The following is a 21,748-nucleotide window of genomic DNA, read 5'->3' as shown; positions in this document are numbered from 1 at the left end:
CCCTCCGGAGGAGCTCCGAAAAAGGCCCCAAGATGGGATCTCTTGGGTACAGAAGGTTGCGGCGGTGGAAATAGGGTTTCGTGGTGCTCCTGGATGTTTGCGGGGTATATGAATATATATAGGAGGAAGAAGTAGGTTGGTGGAGCAACGAGGGGCCCACAAGGGGGAGGGCGCGCCCCCTGCCTCGTGGTCGCCTCGTTGATTTCTTGACGTCCACTCCAAGTCCTCTGGATCACGTTTGTTCCAAAAATCATGTTTCCCAAGGTTTCATTCCATTTGGACTCCGTTTGATATTCCTTTTCTATGAAACACTAAAATAGGCAAAAAACAACAATTTGGGCTGGGCCTCCGGTTAATAGGTTAGTCCCAAAAATAATATAAAAGTGTAAAATATAGCCCATTAACATCCAAAACAGATAATATAATAGCATGGAACAATCAAAAATTATAGAAACGTTGGAGACATATTAGCATCCCCAAGCTTAATTCCTGCTCGTCCTCGAGTAGGTAAATGATAAAAACAGAATTTTTGATGTGGAATGCTTTCTAGAATATTCTTCAATGTATTTTTCTCTATTGTGGCATGAATTTTCAGATCCGAAAGATTCAAGATAAAAGTTTATTGTTGACATAAAAATAGTAATACTCCAGGAATGCTAATCAAGCAATTATGTCTTATCAAAATACTATAGCCAAAGAAAACTTATCCCTACAAAGTCATATAGTTTGGCCATACTTCATTTTCGTCACACAAAATGCTCTCATCATGCACAACCCCGATGACAAGCCAAGCAATTGTTTCATATTTAACTTTTTCAAACTCTTTCAACTTTTACGCAATATATGAGCGTGAGCCATGGACATAGCACTATGTGTGGAATAGAATATGATGGTTGAGGTTGTGTGAGAAGACAAAAGGGGAGAAAGTCTCACATTGACGCGGATAATCAATGGGCTATGGAGATGCCCACCGATTGATGTCAATGCAAGGAGTAGGGATTGCCATGCAACGGATGCACTAGAGCTATAAATATATGAAAGCTCATCAAAGAAACTAATTGGGTGTGTATCCAACTCGCTTGCTCACGAAGACCTAGGGCATTTGAGGAAGCCCATCATTGGAATATACAAGCCAAGTTCTATAATGAAAAATTCCCACTAGTATATGAAAGTGACAAAATAAGAGACTCTCTATCATGAAGATCATGGTGCTACTTTTAAGCACAAGTGTGGAAAAGGATAGTAACATTGTCCCTTCTCTCTTTTTCTCTCATTTATTTATTATTATTATTCTTTTTTTATTTAGGCCTTCTTTTTTGGCCTCTTTTCTTTCTTTCTTTTTTCTTTTTTTTCATCCGGAGTCTCATCCCGACTTGTGGGGGAATCATAGTCTCCATCATCTTTTCCTCACATGGGACAATGCTCTAATGATGATCATCACACTTTTATTTTCTTACAACTCAAGAATTACAACTCGGTACTTAGAACAAAATATGACTATGTGAATGCCTCCGGCGGTGTACCGGGATTGCGATGAATCAAGAGTGACATGTATGAAAAAATTATGAATGGTGGCTTTGCCACAAATACGATGTCAACTACACGATCATGCAAAGCAATATGACAATGATGATGCATGTCATAATAAATGGAAAGGTGGAAAGTTCCATGGGAATATATCTCAGAATGGCTATGGAAATGCCATAATAGGTAGGTATGGTGGCTGTTTTGAGGAAGATATAAGGAGGCTTATGTGTGATAGAGCGTATCATATCACGGGGTTTGGATGCACCGGCGAAGTTTGCACCAACTCTCAAGGTGAGAAAGGGTAATGCACGGTACCGAAGAGGCTAGCAATGGTGGAAGGGTGAGAGTGTATATAATTCATGGACTGAACATTAGTCATAAAGAACTCACATACTTATTGCAAAAATCTACAAGTCATCAAAACCAAGCACTACGCGCATGCTCCTAGGGGGATAGATTGGTAGGAAAAGACCATCGCTCGTCCCCGACCGCCACTCATAAGGAAAGCAATCAAAGAACACCCCATGCTTCAAATTTGTCACATAATGTTCACCATACGTGCATGCTACGAGACTTGCCAACTTCAACACAAGTATTCATCAATTTCACAATTACTCAACTAGCACACTTCTAATATTACCACCTTTATATCTCAAAACCATCTATCAAGCATCCAACTTCTCTTAGGATTTAAAATTTATAACCAAAGTGAATTACCATGTTGTTCTAAAGGACTCTCAAAATGATATAAGTGAAGCATGAGAGATCAATTATTTCTATAAAATAAAACCACCGCCGTGCTCTAAAAGATATAAGCGGAGCACTAGAGCAAAAACTATATAGCTCAAAAGATATAAGTGAAGCACATAGAGTATTCTAATAAATTCCAATTCATGTGTGTCTCTACCAAAAGGTATGTACATCAAGGAGGATTGTGGTAAACTAGAAAGTAAATACTCAAATCATACAAGACTCTCCAAGCAAAACACATATCATGTGGCGAATAAAAATATAGCTCCAAGTAAAGTTACCGATAGACGAAGACGAAAGAGGGGATAACTTCCGGGGCATCCCTAAGCTTAGGCTTTTTGGTGTCCTTGGATTTTAACTTGGGGTGCCTTGGGCATCCCCAAGCTTAGGCTCTTGCCACTCCTTGTTCCATAATCCATCAAATCCTTACCCAAAACTTGAAAACTTCACAACACAAAACTTAAAAGAAAATCTTCGTGAGCTCCGTTAGTAAAAGAAAACAAACCACCACTTCAAGGTACTGTAATGAACTCATTCTTGATTTATATTGGTGTTAAACTACTGTATTCCAACTTTTCTATGGTTTATAAACTCTATTACTAGCCATAGATTCATCAAAATAAGCAAACAACACACGAAAAACAGAGTCTGTCAGAAACAGAACAGTTTGTAGTAATATGTAGGTTTTGAATACTTCTGGAACCCTAAAAATTCTAAAATAAATTTACGGACGTGAGGAATTTATATATTAATCATCTTGAAAAATAATTAACTAAATATCAATCTCCAGTAAAAAATGGCAGCAATTCTCGCGAGCGCTAAAGTTTCTGTTTTTTACAGCAAGATCAAAAAGACTTTCCCCAAGTCTTCCCAACGGTTCTACTTGGCACAAACACTAATTAAACACAAAAAACACAACCAAAACAGAGGCTAGATAAATTATTTATTTAATAACAGCAAGGAAAAATATTGGGTTGTCTCCCAACAAGCGCTTTTCTTTAAAGCCTTATAGCTAGGCATAAGATTTCAACGATGCTCACATGAAAGACAAGAATTGAAGCACAAAGAGAGCATCATAAAACACGTGAAAAAAGCATCTAAGTCTAACATACTTCCTATGCATAGGCATCTTATAGGCAAACAAATTATCAAGGCAAGCAAAAACTATCATATGCAAGGAAGCGGAAAGAAACAATAGCAATCTCAACATAACGAGAGGTAATTTAGTAACATAAAAATTTCTACAACTATATTTTCATCTCTCATAATAATTATATGTAGGATCATCAGCAAATTCAACAATATAGCGATCATATAAAATATTATCAATATTATCCACATGCATGCAAAGTTGACACTCTTCCGAAATAGTGGGATTAACATTAACTAAAGTCATGACCTCTCCAAACCAACTTTTATCAAAAACTTCAGAAGATTGAAAATTCTCCAAATATGTGGGGTCTAAAGTTGACACTCTTCCAAACCCACTTTCAATATTATTGCAAACATTATTATCAATCACATATTCATCATGGGGCTTAAATAAATTTTCAAGATCATAAGAAGAATCACCCCAATCATGATCATTGCAACAAATAGTAGTCATAGCAAAACTAGCATCCCCAAGCTTAGGGTTTTGCATATTATAAGCACAATTGACATCAATAGAATTTATACTATCATCATTGCAATCATGCTTTCTATTCAAAGATCCATCGTGAATCACTCCATAAAGTACTTCATCACAATTTTCAGATTCACGAATTTCAAGCACAACTTCATAAAGATAATCTAGTGCACAAAACTCACTAGCAATTGGTTCATCATAATTGGATCTCTTAAAAAGATTAGCAAGCGGATGAGGATCCATAGATCTTAGGTTCTCTGTTTAGCAATAAATAAACAACTATTCCAAACAAATGAGCAAACGAGCCAAGTAAGACATCAAAGCAAATGGGAAGACGAACAGAAGAAGGGCGAATAAAACGGCAAGGGTGAAGTGGGGGAGAGGAAAACGAGAGGCAAATGGCAAATAATGTAATGCGAAGGATAAGAGTTGTGATGGGTACTTGGTATGTCTTGACTTGGCATAGATCTCCCGGGCAACGGCGCCAGAAATCCTTCTTGCTACCTCTTGAGCACTGCGTTGGTTTTCCCTTGAAGAGGAAAGGGTGGTGTAGTAAAGCAGCAAAAGTATTTCCCTCAGTTTTCGAGAACCAAGGTATCAATCCAGTAGGAGACCACACGCGAGTCACCTCATACCTACAGAAACAAATAAGAACCTCACAACCAACGCGATAAAGGGGTTGTCAATCCCTTCACGGCCACTTGCAAGAGTGAGATCTGATAGAGATGATGATAATAAGATAAGTATTTTTGGTATTCTTATGATATAGATTGAAAGTAAAGATTGCAAAATAAAATAGATTGGAAACTTGTATGATGGAAAATAGACTAGGGGGCCATAGGTTTCACTAGTGGCTTCTCTCAAGATAGCATAAGTATTACGGTGGGTGAACAAATTACTGTTGAACAATTGATAGAAAAGCGAATAATTATGAGAATATCTAGGTATGATCATGTATATAGGCATCACGTCTGTGACAACTAGACCGACTCCTGCCTGCATCTACTACTATTACTCCACACATCGACCGCTATCCAGCATGCATCTAGATTATTAAGTTCATAAGAACATAGTAATGCCTTAAGCAAGATGACATGATGTAGAGGGATAAACTCATGCAATATGATATAAACCCCACCTTTTTATCCTCAATGGCAACAATACAATACATGTCGTTTCCCTTTCTGTCACTGGGATCGAGCACCGCAAGATTGAACCCAAAGCTAAGCACTTCTCCCATTGCAAGAAAGATCAATCTAGTAGGCCAAATCAAACTAATAATTCGAAGAGACTTGCAAAGATAAACCAATCATACATAAAAGAATTCAGAGAAGATTCAAATGTTGTTCATAGATAATCTGGATCATAAACCCACAATTCATCGGATCTCGACAAACACACCGCAAAAAGAAGAGTTACATCGAATAGATCTCCAAGAGAATCGAGGAGAACTTTGTATTCAGATCCAAAGAGAGAGAATAAGCCATCTAGCTACTAGCTATGGACCTGAAGGTCTGAGGTAAACTACTCACACATCATCGGAGGGGCCATGGAGTTGATGTAGAGGCCCTCCGTGATCAATGCCCCCTCCGGTGGAGCTCCGGAAAAGGCCCCAAGATGAGATCTCTTGGGTATAGAAGGTTGCGGCAGTGTAAATAGAGTTTCGTGGTGCTCCTGGATGTTTGCGGGGTATATGAATATATATATAGGAGGAAGAAGTAGATCGATGGAGCAATAAGGGGCCCACGAGGGGGGAGGGCGCGCCCAGGGGGGTAGGCGCGCCCCCTGCCTCGTGGCCGCCTTGTTGATTGCTTGACGTCCACTCTAAGTCCTCTAGATCACGTTTGTTCCAAAAATCATGTTCTCGAAGGATTCATTCCGTTTGGACTCCGTTTGATATTCCTTTTCTACGAAACACTGAAATAGGCAAAAAACAGTAATTTGGGATGGGCCTCCGGTTAATAGGTTAGTCCCAAAAATAATATAAAAGTGTAAAATAAAGCCCATTAACATTCAAAATAGATAATATAATAGCATGGAACAATCAAAAATTATAGATACGTTGGAGACGTATCACTGGTCAAAGTTCTTGTTGGTGTGCAGCACCAGAACCTTTTTGCTGCCCGTCTGCTGGCCGTTGACCATCACCGGCAATGTATTCCAAGTCTTGTGCCACATTGCGTGCATGCCGACCTACGACTGTATCTTGCGACGCGTCCACGTGCCCCTTTTGAATGCCCTAGAATTGCGCTGGAAAAAAATGCTTGCTTAGGCCACTCAGTGTGATACCTGCAGTATTGTCGAATACAGGTTTTAGTGTACGTAGTTGGCATTTTCATAACATCTTTGGCATGTTGCAGTCACTTGTTTCACTTTTTATTAACTGTCAAATTGTAATTGCTTCAATAAGTCTGGGTCTAAAAAAAATAGAGCTATAAACAAAGGAATATTGATAGAGGCGAGGGTCCCGATCTTTCGATGAGATGATAACTATCGATTTGGTGGAGACGACTTTGACGATCCGACTACAAACGTGCATGACGTTGCGCCTTAGCAACCGCTAAACCAATCACCTGAGGTTACTGACGATGCTGGAAGCACGGTCAGCCTGACCACGAAGGTCTATTCCTGCAAGCAATCAAAGAACGAGCAAGAATATGATAAAGCAATCTGAATATCGCAAATATATATGAAGTATTGATAATGGTGGGGATCCGTAAGCGGTCTTGGTCTGGTCGTTGGACACAAACGAAGTACACGAAGTTGCAATGGCTAACTTTTAACTAAACAAATCCCAAGGAAAAAGCTACTAGATGGATCTACTTATATAGGAGCAAGGGGTGGCGGCCAAGGAGGTGGGAGGACGTCCCAAGGCAGCCTAAAACTAACCCTAGGTCGTACAAGGCTCATGGGCCCAAGTGGAGGTGATGCAACACCTTTGGGCTTGTAGTTTGACTCGGATTCTGCTGCAACGTCAGATTGTTTCGTCCGTAACTCAACGCTCCGGATGAATTTGAAGGTGAATCCAATTGGGTTGGAAAGAGCACGAAATCTAGTTTCCAACAAAAAAAGAATCACCCAATTCGGAGTCCGTATGAAAAAGTTGTTGGCGTTTTGAGTCAGGTATGTCTGTGCAGTCCGAATCTGAATCCAGAACGTGAGAGACTTGGACTCTATCTTCTCTTGGCCCAAAAGTGACGTGAGAGGAGTTTTTGAACACAACCTAAACTTCTCCTTTTCCCTTGTCTTCATATGTGGATTGTACAAATGTCCCATACACCTGCAATTAGACAAAACATAAAAGTGTGTGAAGTATTTTTGTTCTGGATAACATAAATAGATTATTGAATAGTTTGCATTAGAAATCACCTGACAAATATGCATGTATGCAATATTTTTGGTCGTATCCTAGGTAGTCATGTCCTCATCATCCTCCCCTTTTTGAAAATAAAGCCGTCCTCGGCATTGCTTAATCTGAAATGTGGCTAACAAAAGAGACAAGGTGTACATGTTGTATATGTATATGTCATCCATTTTAACTTCCCTTGATTTTTGCACATATGTCACATGTATACATGAGTAACTTTCATTGTTCATAAAATCTAAAGCCAAAAAATTATCACAGGAAGTAGAAGGCATGAAAATATTGGAACTCAGTTTGCACATATAAGTGAAGCTGTTATTCTCTTCAAAAGATTGGCAATGTTCATCATTAAACCATCCCAACTTCGAAGAATAAACCTTACTTGCATCAAATTTACATGCTACAACATGCTTAAATAAGCAAACATGAAATAAGTCATTGGACACAGAATCATCATCAAGATTAGAGGTCATATCAAAATGATTAAACATTGGTTCTTTTGCATCAACAGTTAATTCAATGGGTGCACTCAAAATTGTTGATATTTCAGTTGTTTGATCACATGACGCATTCATGACAGTAACAAGAGTCTCTAAAATAGGTGGTGTGCTCAAATCAACAGGTAATTCAACACATGATGCATTCAAGTTAACTAGGCATGCTTCATTCTCATGTGAAGTTATATCATCAATACCTTTATTGTTACCTCGCAAAGATGTAGCTGATGTAGGTACGGACGTTGACAATGTACCATATTCTTGAGATGATATTGCGCTCACAATCCGAGGTGGGGCTGCTCTAGTAGGTGCAATAGTGGAGTAACCAACCGGCGATGGTGAGCATGAACTGGAATAGTAGTTGTTGTAGTCACCCAATGCATCCTCCTGTATCTGTCTCTCAAAGGTACAAGCACGGACATACATACCAGTAATGCAACGAGGAATATACCGAAATCTTTCCTGAATATCATGGTTCAAACCACCAAAAAATCTATTCATTGTATCATCCTCAGATTCTTCTATGTCACAATGATGCATATAAGATTTGAACACTTGATAGTAAGCATGAACATTGTTACTGCCTTGTTTTAATTGCTCCAATTTGCAACGCAATTCACGACGATAGTAAGGAGGAAAAAATTATTGTCTCATTACAGCTTTCAAAACTTTCCAAGTTGTGGGTTGGTTATCAATGTTTTTCTTACAATGTACACTCCACCAAACAGAAGCAAAACCAGTAAATGCTCTAATGGTAGCTCGTACTCTCTCAAGTTCAGAAAAATCATGATGACTAAAAACTTGTTCTACTTCAAGCTCCCAAGCTAGATAAATAGCAGGATTAAATCTACCCTCAAATGATGATAAAGAGATAACCTGACCATATGCTTGTGTGTGTTGTCCCAACTCTCGTGATGGTGAAGATGTGTCCGTCGTCCAAGAACTTCTATCTCTAGAACCTGTCATGATTAGTAGAAACAAGAACCAAAATTCGAGAATAATGTTCCTATGAACTACTAGGATGTGGTTGTAAAGTGCTCACAGTAAAGCAAATATCAATATCTTACAAGTTCTTACCATGCGGCAGGTGGTGACAGGCAACCAGCGGTGTCAAATAACTCCGAAGATTGTGTAAAGCGATTGCCAGGGGAACGTGCGTATACACGGTGTAGAAATATGTGGAGCTGGGTTGGCTATATATGGTAGCAAAAGATTAGCAATAATCAATTCAGAGATGCAATGTTGAATAAACGCTCAACGACGGTACTGTGCTGGTCCTAGGCTAGACCGAACTAGAGACGCGAGCCTAGAACACTAATGAGGTCACGTCGTAGCACAACCAGCATCAATGAAGGATACTAAGTAGCTCTGGACAGCAAGATATAAGTGAAGATCACAACGGCAGTAAAGATAATGATGTGAAACAACAGCCAAGTTGTTTTACTGAACAGTGCACAAAACATATTCCAATCCGAATTCAACTACGAGATTGAGTCTAAAAAGATCCGAATTTTGTTTTTTTTTCTCTTTTTTTTCCTCACACTTTTTTTCTTTCTCTCCTTTTTTTCTCTGACTTTTTTTTTCTCTTTTTTTTTCTCATTTTTTTCTCTCTTTTTTCTCCCTCTTTCCAAAACAAACTAGATAAGATGCAGATTGGATCAAGTGAAGATGTGAACGATCTCAACTATTATTATGACAATGAATGGTGGGTAGCACGTGGTGGAAATTGATGGATGGGTGGTGGACAGCGGAAGAGATTAATGATGCAGCGGTGGCGTGACTAATGTGAACAGAACTCGAAACTCTAAACGAACTAGACACTAAGACCAGCAACTCGACACGACGATGCAACCGATAATTCAACTATGCAAGCAATGAAAAGAAAATTGCAAAGGCTCAGACTGGCTTGGACCAAGGATGAATTGATCTAACTCTTTTTTGTGGCTTTTTCTTGGACAATAGGTAAGAAAATAAATCTAATCTAGGAAAACTGGAAATTCTCACCGAGCAACCTGAAAACTGATACCACTTGATAGAGGCGAGGGTCCCGATCTTTCGATGAGATGATAACTATCGATTTGGTGGAGACGACTTTGACGATCCGACTACAAACGTGCACGACGTTGCGCCTTAGCAACCGCTAAACCAATCTCCTGAGGTTACTGACGATGCTGGAAGCACGGTCAGCCTGACCACGAAGGTCTATTCCTGCAAGCAATCAAAGAACGAGCAAGAATATGATAAAGCAATCTGAATATCGCAAATATATATGAAGTATTGATAATGGTGGGGATCCGTAAGCGGTCTTGGTCTGGTCGTTGGACACAAACGAAGTACACGAAGTTGCAATGGCTAACTTTTAACTAAACAAATCCCAAGGAAAAAGCTACTAGATGGATCTACTTATATAGGAGCAAGGGGTGGCGGCCAAGGAGGTGGGAGGACGTCCCAAGGCAGCCTAAAACTAACCCTAGGTCGTACAAGGCTCATGGGCCCAAGTGGAGGTGATGCAACACCTTTGGGCTTGTAGTTTGACTCGGATTCTGCTGCAATGTCAGATTGTTTCGTCCGTAACTCAACGCTCCGGATGAATTTGAAGGTGAATCCAATTGGGTTGGAAAGAGCACGAAATCTAGTTTCCAACAAAAAAAGAATCACCCAATTCGGAGTCCGTATGAAAAAGTTGTTGGCGTTTTGAGTCAGGTATGTCTGTGCAGTCCGAATCTGAATCCAGAACGTGAGAGACTTGGACTCTATCTTCTCTTGGCCCAAAAGTGACGTGAGAGGAGTTTTTGAACACAACCTAAACTTCTCCTTTTCCCTTGTCTTCATATGTGTATTGTACAAATGTCCCATACACCTGCAATTAGACAAAACATAAAAGTGTGTGAAGTATTTTTGTTCTGGATAACATAAATAGATTATTGAATAGTTTGCATTAGAAATCACCTGACAAATATGCATGTATGCAATATTTTTGGTCGTATCCTAGGTAGTCATGTCCTCATCATCCTCCCCTTTTTGAAAATAAAGCCGTCCTCGGCATTGCTTAATCTGAAATGTGGCTAACAAAAGAGACAAGGTGTACATGTTGTATATGTATATGTCATCCATTTTAACTTCCCTTGATTTTTGCACATATGTCACATGTATACATGAGTAACTTTCATTGTTCATAAAATCTAAAGCCAAAAAATTATCACAGGAAGTAGAAGGCATGAAAATATTGGAACTCAGTTTGCACATATAAGTGAAGCTGTTATTCTCTTCAAAAGATTGGCAATGTTCATCATTAAACCATCCCAACTTCGAAGAATAAACCTTACTTGCATCAAATTTACATGCTACAACATGCTTAAATAAGCAAACATGAAATAAGTCATTGGACACAGAATCATCATCAAGATTAGAGGTCATATCAAAATGATTAAACATTGGTTCTTTTGCATCAACAGTTAATTCAATGGGTGCACTCAAAATTGTTGATATTTCAGTTGTTTGATCACATGACGCATTCATGACAGTAACAAGAGTCTCTAAAATAGGTGGTGTGCTCAAATCAACAGGTAACTCAACACATGATGCATTCAAGTTAACTAGGCATGCTTCATTCTCATGTGAAGTTATATCATCAATACCTTTATTGTTACCTCGCAAAGATGTAGCTGATGTAGGTACGGACGTTGACAATGTACCATATTCTTGAGATGATATTGCGCTCACAATCCGAGGTGGGGCTGCTCTAGTAGGTGCAATAGTGGAGTAACCAACCGGCGATGGTGAGCATGAACTGGAATAGTAGTTGTTGTAGTCACCCAATGCATCCTCCTGTATCTGTCTCTCAAAGGTACAAGCACGGACATACATACCAGTAATGCAACGAGGAATATACCGAAATCTTTCCTGAATATCATGGTTCAAACCACCAAAAAATCTATTCATTGTATCATCCTCAGATTCTTCTATGTCACAATGATGCATATAAGATTTGAACACTTGATAGTAAGCATGAACATTGTTACTGCCTTGTTTTAATTGCTCCAATTTGCAACGCAATTCACGACGATAGTAAGGAGGAAAAAATTGTTGTCTCATTACAGCTTTCAAAACTTTCCAAGTTGTGGGTTGGTTATCAATGTTTTTCTTACAATGTACACTCCACCAAACAGAAGCAAAACCAGTAAATGCTCTAATGGTAGCTCGTACTCTCTCAAGTTCAGAAAAATCATGATGACTAAAAACTTGTTCTACTTCAAGCTCCCAAGCTAGATAAATAGCAGGATTAAATCTACCCTCAAATGATGATAAAGAGATAACCTGACCATATGCTTGTGTGTGTTGTCCCAACTCTCGTGATGGTGAAGATGTGTCCGTCGTCCAAGAACTTCTATCTCTAGAACCTGTCATGATTAGTAGAAACAAGAACCAAAATTCGAGAATAATGTTCCTATGAACTACTAGGATGTGGTTGTAAAGTGCTCACAGTAAAGCAAATATCAATATCTTACAAGTTCTTACCATGCGGCAGGTGGTGACAGGCAACCAGCGGTGTCAAATAACTCCGAAGATTATGTAAAGTGATTGCCAGGGGAACGTGCGTATACACGGTGTAGAAATATGTGGAGCTGGATTGGCTATATATGGTAGCAAAAGATTAGCAATAATCAATTCAGAGATGCAATGTTGAATAAACGCTCAACGACGGTACTGTGCTGGTCCTAGGCTAGACCGAACTAGAGACGCGAGCCTAGAACACTAATGAGGTCACGTCGTAGCACAACCAGCATCAATGAAGGATACTAAGTAGCTCTGGACAGCAAGATATAAGTGAAGATCACAACGGCAGTAAAGATAATGATGTGAAACAACAGCCAAGCTGTTTTACTGAACAATGCACAAAACAGATTCCAATCCGAATTCAACTACGAGATTGAGTCTAAAAAGATCTGAATTTTGTTTTTTTTTCTCTTTTTTTTTCCTCACACTTTTTTTCTTTCTCTCCTTTTTTTCTCTGACTTTTTTCTTCTCTTTTTTTTCTCTCTTTTTTTTTCTCCCTCTTTCCAAAACAAACTAGATAAGATGCAGATTGGATCAAGTGAAGATGTGAACGATCTCAACTATTATTATGACAATGAATGGTGGGTAGCACGTGGTGGAAATTGATGGATGGGTGGTGGACAGCGAAAGAGATAATGATGCAGCGGTGGCGTGACTAATGTGAACAGAACTCGAAACTCTAAACGAACTAGACACTAAGACCAGCAACTCGACACGACGATGCAACCGATAATTCAACTATGCAAGCAATGAAAAGAAAATTGCAAAGGCTCAGACTGGCTTGGACCAAGGATGAATTGATCTAACTCTTTTTTGTGGCTTTTTCTTGGACAATAGGTAAGAAAATAAATCTAATCTAGGAAAACTGGAAATTCTCACCGAGCAACCTGAAAACTGATACCACTTGATAGAGGCGAGGGTCCCGATCTTTCGATGAGATGATAACTATCGATTTGGTGGAGACGACTTTGACGATCCGACTACAAACGTGCACGACGTTGCGCCTTAGCAACCGCTAAACCAATCTCCTGAGGTTACTGACGATGCTGGAAGCACGGTCAGCCTGACCACGAAGGTCTATTCCTGCAAGCAATCAAAGAACGAGCAAGAATATGATAAAGCAATCTGAATATCGCAAATATATATGAAGTATTGATAATGGTGGGGATCCGTAAGCGGTCTTGGTCTGGTCGTTGGACACAAACGAAGTACACGAAGTTGCAATGGCTAACTTTTAACTAAACAAATCCCAAGGAAAAAGCTACTAGATGGATCTACTTATATAGGAGCAAGGGGTGGCGGCCAAGGAGGTGGGAGGATGCCCAAGGCAGCCTAAAACTAACCCTAGGTCGTACAAGGCTCATGGGCCCAAGTGGAGGTGATGCAACACCTTTGGGCTTGTAGTTTGACTCGGATTCTGCTGCAACGTCAGATTGTTTCGTCCGTAACTCAACGCTCCGGATGAATTTGAAGGTGAATCCAATTGGGTTGGAAAGAGCACGAAAATCTAGTTTCCAACAAAAAAAGAATCACCCAATTCGGAGTCCGTATGAAAAAGTTGTTGGCGTTTTGAGTCAGGTATGTCTGTGCAGTCCGAATCTGAATGCAGAACGTGAGAGACTTGGACTCTATCTTTTCTTGGCCCAAAAGTGACGTGAGAGGAGTTTTTGAACACAACCTAAACTTGTCCTTTTCCCTTGTCTTCATATGTGGATTGTACAAATGTCCCATACACCTGCAATTAGACAAAACACAAAAGTGTGTGAAGTATTTTTGTTCTGGATAACATAAATAGATTATTGAATAGTTTGCATTAGAAATCACCTGACAAATATGCATGTATGCAATATTTTTGGTCGTATCCAAGGTAGTCATGTCCTCATCAAATATGTTTGTGCAAGTAGACGGTCGATCGGTGTCTTACCTAGAAGTTTCTCACGATGGGTGTAGCATATGTCGTGCTCGCTACCGATGGTTGGTATGAACAAAACGATGAGAGGGTGAGATCTCGCGCTGTCAGCACTCACTTTGGCCTCAAGGTGCTCAATCAGCTCCTGATCCGTGGGATCGAACTTGACGCTAGCCGACAGCACCAGCCAATCTTTTTTGGACTTGCATCGGTTAATTCCAGTTTTATGGTACTCAATGTATGATCGATCGACTGTCTTAAGTGAATGATGAAAGATTTCGACAGATAAGTGCTACTCCAAATCTGAAGTCCACAATACCCGAACACGCTGCCGGGATTCTTGTGTCACCTCACGCGCAGCGTGTTGTCACGTCAATTCAATGTGTGGACATGGTGAATAATTTGACCGACATCTACTAGTACTGCTACTGTACTACTTACTAGTCATATTTAGTGTCACATTTTAACCATAGGTCTAATGAACAAGTAGGCACTTGAAGTCTAATTTATATGTATATATATATATGGTTGGACTATTCTGTTTTTACCCGTTATTCTGTTACCCTGACGCCCTGTATAGAGGCGCGCCATTTTTCTTCCTCCTGTTGCCGCCCGAACCCACCTACGCCCAGAGTGCCTCCCCGATCCCAACTCCACCCAGCGCACCGCCGCCCGGATCCCACCGCCACCCTGCGCACCGCCGGCCCTACCCCCCTCCTCCCAGAGCGCCTCCGCCTTCCCCGACCTCGGCCGCCTCCCTCCACCACGCGCCGTCGTCCTCCTTCCCCAACGCTGGCCGCCACCCTCCACCACGCGCCGCCCTCCTCCTTCCCCGGTGTTGGCCGCCTCCCTCCACTACGCGCCGCTCCTCCTTCCCTGGCGCCGGCCGCCTCCCTCCACCATGCACCGCCCTCCTCCTTCCCCTGCGCCGGCCACCTACCTCCATCATGCATATCCACGCCATCCCCGTACTCCTCCTTCATCCTGCTGGGAGATCTCGTGTGCCACCCTCTGGCAGCCGGTGATGCTTCCCCACCACCACTCTGCCTCCTTCCCGATGGGGCAACGATGCCGCGCGTACAGTAAGTTCATCGCCGCCACCTCAAGCCGTTCAATATCGATGTCTTGGACGCATCATGCTCCAACGCCATGGCTTGGGCTTCAGCAGCAAACAATGGAGCCTACAGGGAGAGCCGCGGGGTTGAGGACGTCCTGTTCGATAGTCCAACTGCTTGCTCGGCCGCCGGTCACTCAAGGAGGTGAGTGCATGTCACCCCCGTGCGCTTCCATGGATGCTGTTGTCTGATACATCTCCCTCTCTGATTGATCTCCCATGATTTCTGTAGCTTGTCATTGCCTACCGTGCAACCATCAAGCGTGTGCTAATTGTGACTGAGGTTGCACTGCCCAACAATACAGGCAGCAGTTTCACACTACAGGTAAATGACATTGCTTCTGTGAGATAATTATCTTGCAAATGATCAGCAAGAAGATTAACAGTTTATTTATGTTTTTATTTAGATCCACCCAATACTGTAAAAATGCATGAGTCTAATACCCTATGGCCTAGCTAACCGAATTAGCATGCAAGCTTCTCCTTTCACCATGAAATAAATGATAGATTCAACAGTTGCTAGGTAAATCACAAATCTATTTACTACATGTATTACTACCCTACATTCATGTCGTCAGAAAAGTCCATGTATTACTACCATGGGAGTTCAAAGAAAGGTCATCTATAAAATAGTATAACTTGTGAGCTTCTTGCAGACTAATGACGAGTTACTAGATAAACTTAGGCACCACACCACAGTCCATTCACTGCCGCATCTGAGGCCGTCCAATGATGCAACAACGAGGTCTGGCCTCCCCCCTTCCTATTTTCATGAAGCATATTCTGCAAAAATATCAGACGCTCTCAACTGAATAAAAAGTGTGTCGCGCAAGTTCAGGTATAACTTCTGCAGGAGTTCAAAAACCTCAACAAACAAAGCTCAAACCAAAGTTCAAGAACTGTTTCCTTCATAAACTAGTTTTCTTTTGGTTAATTTGTTGTTCTGGACATTACATATGTACATTCTTCACCAAATCGAGCAGCAAAGTTGTCACACCAAATCGAACTTGCTGCTGCACCATCTTCACCAAGTCGAACTTGCAGCAGCCAGGTACCATAGTCGCTCAACTTGATCTCTCTGGTAGCTCATCCGGCAAGACTGCTCAATGGTATGACTTCTTTGCACAAAATCAGATCTGGTAGTTTGTCTGAGAGACACATTTGTTCTGTATCGTACTGCACCTTGGGCTCCCTTCATCCCATCCATGCTTAGATGAGATTTTTCTGTGCAATCAGACTTGGGATAGGGTCAAAAAAATGGTGATCTTAGTTCTGAATTGTTGGGCATGCAACTCCTCGTTGGTTAATTGCTAAGTGATAGTCTGAACAACTGATAAGGGAACCATTGTGCATTACTATTGAAACACAAGGTTGTTGCATTTCTCAAAAAATAGTCTAAACCAAGGGAGCCGATGTGCACCAATCCTCCCTGCCGCGCGGCGACCACCTCTGTCGTCCCGAGTTCCCAGCTGCATGCATTCAGGAGCAAGAAAAAAGAGAGGTTAATTGTCCGTCCACACTGCCTCTCCTCCCAAGTCCACGCTAGTTTTATCACAAAAAGCAGAGGATGTCTATTTTATTTCCTGAAACACAAAGTAGGTGTTCTTAGTTCAGTACGTAAGCTATCTCATGTTCTTGGAAAACATATAAGATAGTACGATGTTTGTGCAAAAAAATTCAGACCGTTTTCTAATTATACAGCAGTTTACTATATGGTAGAATTGTAGTTGTTCAGTAAAAAGTTCACTACCCCAACTGGGGGATTTTCAATCCGTTTTGTCTTTCTTTTCCAACTGAAAGTTGTAGCAAATGTGAACTGAAGCTATTGTGGAGCAAATTAGGAATAGTTGCCTACTCTTTTGCCGCTGCTACCTTGCCACCTAGATTAATACTACTACTACTTATCGTGTTGCTAAACCTCGTGTTCTGGACAATTTGTTGGAAAGTGTGAGGCGCAAGTTGCTCCATGACTGAGGAAGGCCCCGGTGCTTGCCATGGCTGAAGACGGCCTCCAACCGCCAGGCCAAAAGCAGCCACCCTTTGTTCGCATGCGCGTCTCCTTCCTGTGTCACCTAGGTATGCGCCACCACCCGCCGCGCTTGATGCTTCCTACTCACATAGCCGTCCTCAGTTCAACCCCATGGCGTCGATATGGTCGAGTTAGTCGCGAGCAGCAGTCCGTCCTACCTAGAAACTGGATTTTTTCTGCAAAATCAGTTCACCGTACCTAGAACAATCAATTCGATCCATCTCCTGATTCTGAAAATATGAATTGTGTTTACTGCCAAAATTGATGCCCTATAGTTCACCATGTATATATGTCATCAGTTCAAAAAAGACGTACAGAAAAAAGTTCAATTGTATGTATTAAAACCAAGTTTGATTTTCTACTATATGTCAGATTATTACAAAATACAATAAAAGATTTTGCTCATGTGGTTGTAAGCTCTAACTATATGGCAACAAAGAGAAAAATGAGTATGAAGTATTTTTGTTTCCGTATTGTTAAGTTTAGTATGTATTCCATTTTCAGTACGTAAACATACACACAGGATCTTTATAAGAGCAAAAGCTACAAAATGGAAATCTGTAAGTTCAACTACATATATTACAACAATTGAAAAATAAAAAAATCACATCAGTTCAATGACAGAAAAACATGAGTTCAAAAAGTTTTTGACTCTTGAATTGATAGTTGAAAGATACGATATATGTACTGTTGATAATCGCAAACATGTGTTACTCAACTTTAGAAAACATGTAAAATTGTTGTGCTGCTTTGCAATGTCTCCAGCAGTCCTACTTCTCCATGACGACATGGATGACATCGCCATGCGTGCACGCTCCAACCTCTCCCCTATCGCAGCCCCACCACTCGTTGCCGATGCACTCCAACCCGAGGACCTCCATGATGAAGGTCGCCTCTCAGCCTAGCGACGAGGTAAATCATCTTCATTGTGCATCCTTCGCCCACTGTTGCCCTGCTGCCCTCGACCTCCTTCCTCACAGGCATGCTACCCCAACTTTTATTTTGATTTTTAGTTCAGCTTGTGTGTTCTTTTCAGTGCATTATGCTTTAAATGTGCAGTGTCCTGAGGCAAAATGATACATTTTAGTTTGCTTTGCCGCAAGGGCATTGCTGAAACTTCACTTCTGTCTAAACCTTTAACCATCCATTTCAAAAACAGATGCTACTTTACTTATCATGGATCCTGAATCACATTTCACTAAAAATGTAATAGTGAAATTACACTGAATAATTATATTGTATTTTTTAGCATTCTTGCAACCCTATAAACACCATATTTTTGTGCAGTGTTTGTTGGTTTCTCTTTCATTTACGGACATCTTGGGCTTGTTGGGTACAGAATCAAGAAGCCCAATCATCATCAGGGATGAAAAAAGGAGAGAAGCACTGGAAGATGTACTAGTAGAAGAGGAAGAAGTAATGTGAAAATTGAGATAAATGTGAGAATAGCAAGTAGTAAAGCATGAGAGGGATTCAGATTTTGTTTTCACATTCTTGCTCTACACGTATCTTTGGTCTGTAGATGCACCATAATGGATCTAGGAAGTATGAATGGTTAATACCTCAATGGTGCACTGTGCATCTTTGGCAGGTTTTTATGCATTTTTAAATGGTTGTGGAGCAATTTAATGATGCGCTATGTACTGAAGTATACATTGTTTATATGTTCTTGTACATTAGCTCATCAAGGTTGTACCATACTGAAATCTGGTGCAGTCTAGCAAAAAGTATTTACATCCATTCAAACTCGAGGATACTACAAGTTCAGAGAAAACAAAAGTTTGCAGTTGAGAAATAGGGGATGATCATTCATATGTCCAAAAAATAATTGATCTTATATACAAAAAGTATTTACATCCGTTCAAACTCAGGGATAGCACAAGTTCACAGAAAACAAAAGTTGTAAGCAAATCATTAACAAAAAATTAGAGTAAAGTTCAGACTGTGAAAATACATCATTTAAAACAAACACAACGCTCAGTTCAAAAACTCAGTTTTCGAGACGTGATAAAGCTCAAACAAAAATAAACCTCATGGGAATTCAAATGGTAAAAGTTCAAGTCGTAGAATGAGAGAAGTCCAACACATCGTTGCAAACATTATTTTCTTTTTGAAAAAAATGTCATTCAACTATATAAATCATGCAAGTTTAGGTACGATGATAACGTAGATTGTTGAAAAGTTATGAGGAAAATCATACAGGAAAAAACAGAGTAAAGTCCAGTCTACGAAACCCGCTCAGTACAAACCCAAAATGGAGATCAGTTTGAGTCCTCCGTTTTCAGAAGAATTCAAAATTAATCTATGAAAAATAGCTCAGTACGAACACATACATAGATCAGTATGAGTACTCTGTTTTTCCGGAGAGAAAAATAGCACAATGGATCTTACCGTATTCAAAATTAGTCTTGAACGGTTGCGAAGTAGAGAAAATGTTCAACAGGACTAAGTTTCGCATTTTCAATAGCTATCTAACGGTATATTGTTTGCCCCATTTCGACAAACTTTTTTTTAAAAATCGCATTCAAAATCAAATTTGACCGTATTTGAATTCGTTTTTAAACCGTAAGGAATTAGAAAAACATTTCTATATGAAAAAGTTGGGCATTTTCCATAGCTTTCCAACACCGTATCATTTGCGTCAATGCGACAAACCGTTTGCAAAAAAATGCGAAAATACGTTTCGCCCAGAATTTCACCATTTTTCAAATTACTTTTAAATGGTATAGAATTTGAAAAAACTGTAGATATATGGAAGATGCGGATTTTTACCAGCTTTCCAATGCCATCTTATTTGCTCAATTCCGACAAACCGTTTGAAAATTGAGTCCAAAATACGATTTGCATTTTCAATTTTGAAAAAAATGTTTTTTTTCAAAACTGCTCTTAAACCGTGATGATTTTGCAAAAATTCCTATATATTTGTAATGTAGATGTCAAGAGCTTTCCAAAGATATATTACACGCCCCATTCCGACGAAAAGACGATCAGTTCGACGAGATGAAAATCATCAGTACAACCGCCTGAAACCATCAGTTCAAGTAGGGTAACAGAATAATATTCTGTCACGCGAAACAGAATAGCCCAGATGTGTGTGTGTGTGTGTGTGTGTGTGTGTGTGTGTGCACAAACACTATTCTGATCACGGGATCAAAATTTTAGTCTGATCACAACATGAACTTTCTGAGTTACACGCCTGAACTTCCCTCTGTAGGAACCCGACCTTCGGGCTATCTTCGCAACTGTGTCTCCCCGTGCGAATTATTCTAGTTAGTTGTGTTCTATATGATGTTAGTGTAATCTAGAAACGTTTTTTAACAACTAAATACCCGTTTTAAATATGAATCTCGCTCGTTGGCGGATTTTCCTCACGGATCGTGATGAAATTGCGTTTTTTGCAATTTTACTGCCTGAGTTGTTTGACCTGAACTTCCCCCAGTGCTAGGTTGAACTTCCGCCAACATTTCCCAAATGAGGCTTATGATATACCATTGGGAAACTATGGACACCAGTATCATGACCCAAGTTAAATTTTTGGCAAAATGTAAGCGGTTTAAGAGCAGTTTTGAAAACCGTTTTTTCTTCATACAAAAAACGTGAATCATATTTTCGATCGCATTTCTAAACCTTTTGTCGGAATGAGGCTAATAATATGGCGTTGGAAAGCTGCTGTAAAACCGCTCCTTCCACATGTTCAAAGTTTTCTCTAATTCCTTATGGTTAGAGAGTAATTTGGAAAATCGTAAAATTTCGCAAACCCAACAGCCGAGTTCGTATTTTCGATTTCATTTCTAAACGGCTAATCCAATTGAGGCGAATGATATAGCGTTGGAAAGCTTATGAATATGTGCTACTTTTTCATGTTGGATGTTTTTTCTAATTTTGAACGGTTTAAAAGTAATTTCAAAAACGGTACAAGTTTCACTGAGTTTGTATTTTCGAGCTAATTTTTTAACCGTAAGTCCGAATGCAGCAAATTATACGGTGTTGGAAAGCTTGAACAAATGCGAAACTTTTTGGTATATATTTTTCTCCCAATTCTTTATGGTTTTTTGTCAATTTTGAAAATAGCTAAAAACATATTTTCGCCGTAATTTTTATAAATTTTACCGGAATGGGGCAAATAATATACCGATAAAAAGCTATGGAAAATGCGAAACTTTTTCATGTTGATGGTTTTCTCTGATTCTTAGCCGTTTTTAAGTAATTTCGAAAATGGCGAGATCATTCGTTCTGCCTTTATCGCGAAGCAGATTCTTTGAAAATGCACTGCGTGAAGAACTTGAACTTCTCGGCATGTCTACTTGAACTTCACTCTGTTTTTCACGTGTGTTTTTTGCTCGGAGCTCTCGATCCACTCACCGAAATTGAGCA

The 21,748-nt window shown here is 40.1% G+C and overlaps 1 long non-coding RNA gene across 10 annotated transcripts; it reads left to right on the top strand.

Moving 5' to 3' along the window:
* Positions 1–14,799: 14,799 nt before the first annotated feature.
* On the top strand, positions 14,800–19,048 carry LOC125551619. 10 transcript variants are annotated; one of them, XR_007302941.1, is made up of 5 exons: positions 14,801–15,490; positions 15,578–16,454; positions 17,292–17,421; positions 18,143–18,286; positions 18,714–19,048. It is a non-coding gene; the product is annotated as an uncharacterized LOC125551619 (long non-coding RNA). The 10 variants fall into 10 exon arrangements; XR_007302942.1 differs by having other exon boundaries at positions 18,662–19,048; XR_007302943.1 differs by having other exon boundaries at positions 18,140–18,286.
* Positions 19,049–21,748: the final 2,700 nt, after the last annotated feature.

Source organism: Triticum urartu, chromosome 4, assembly GCF_003073215.2.
Source record: "Triticum urartu cultivar G1812 chromosome 4, Tu2.1, whole genome shotgun sequence".
NCBI lineage: Eukaryota > Viridiplantae > Streptophyta > Magnoliopsida > Poales > Poaceae > Triticum > Triticum urartu.
The sequence above is the reverse complement of the archived record's forward strand: the minus strand, read 5'-3'. Positions and strand labels throughout refer to the sequence as shown.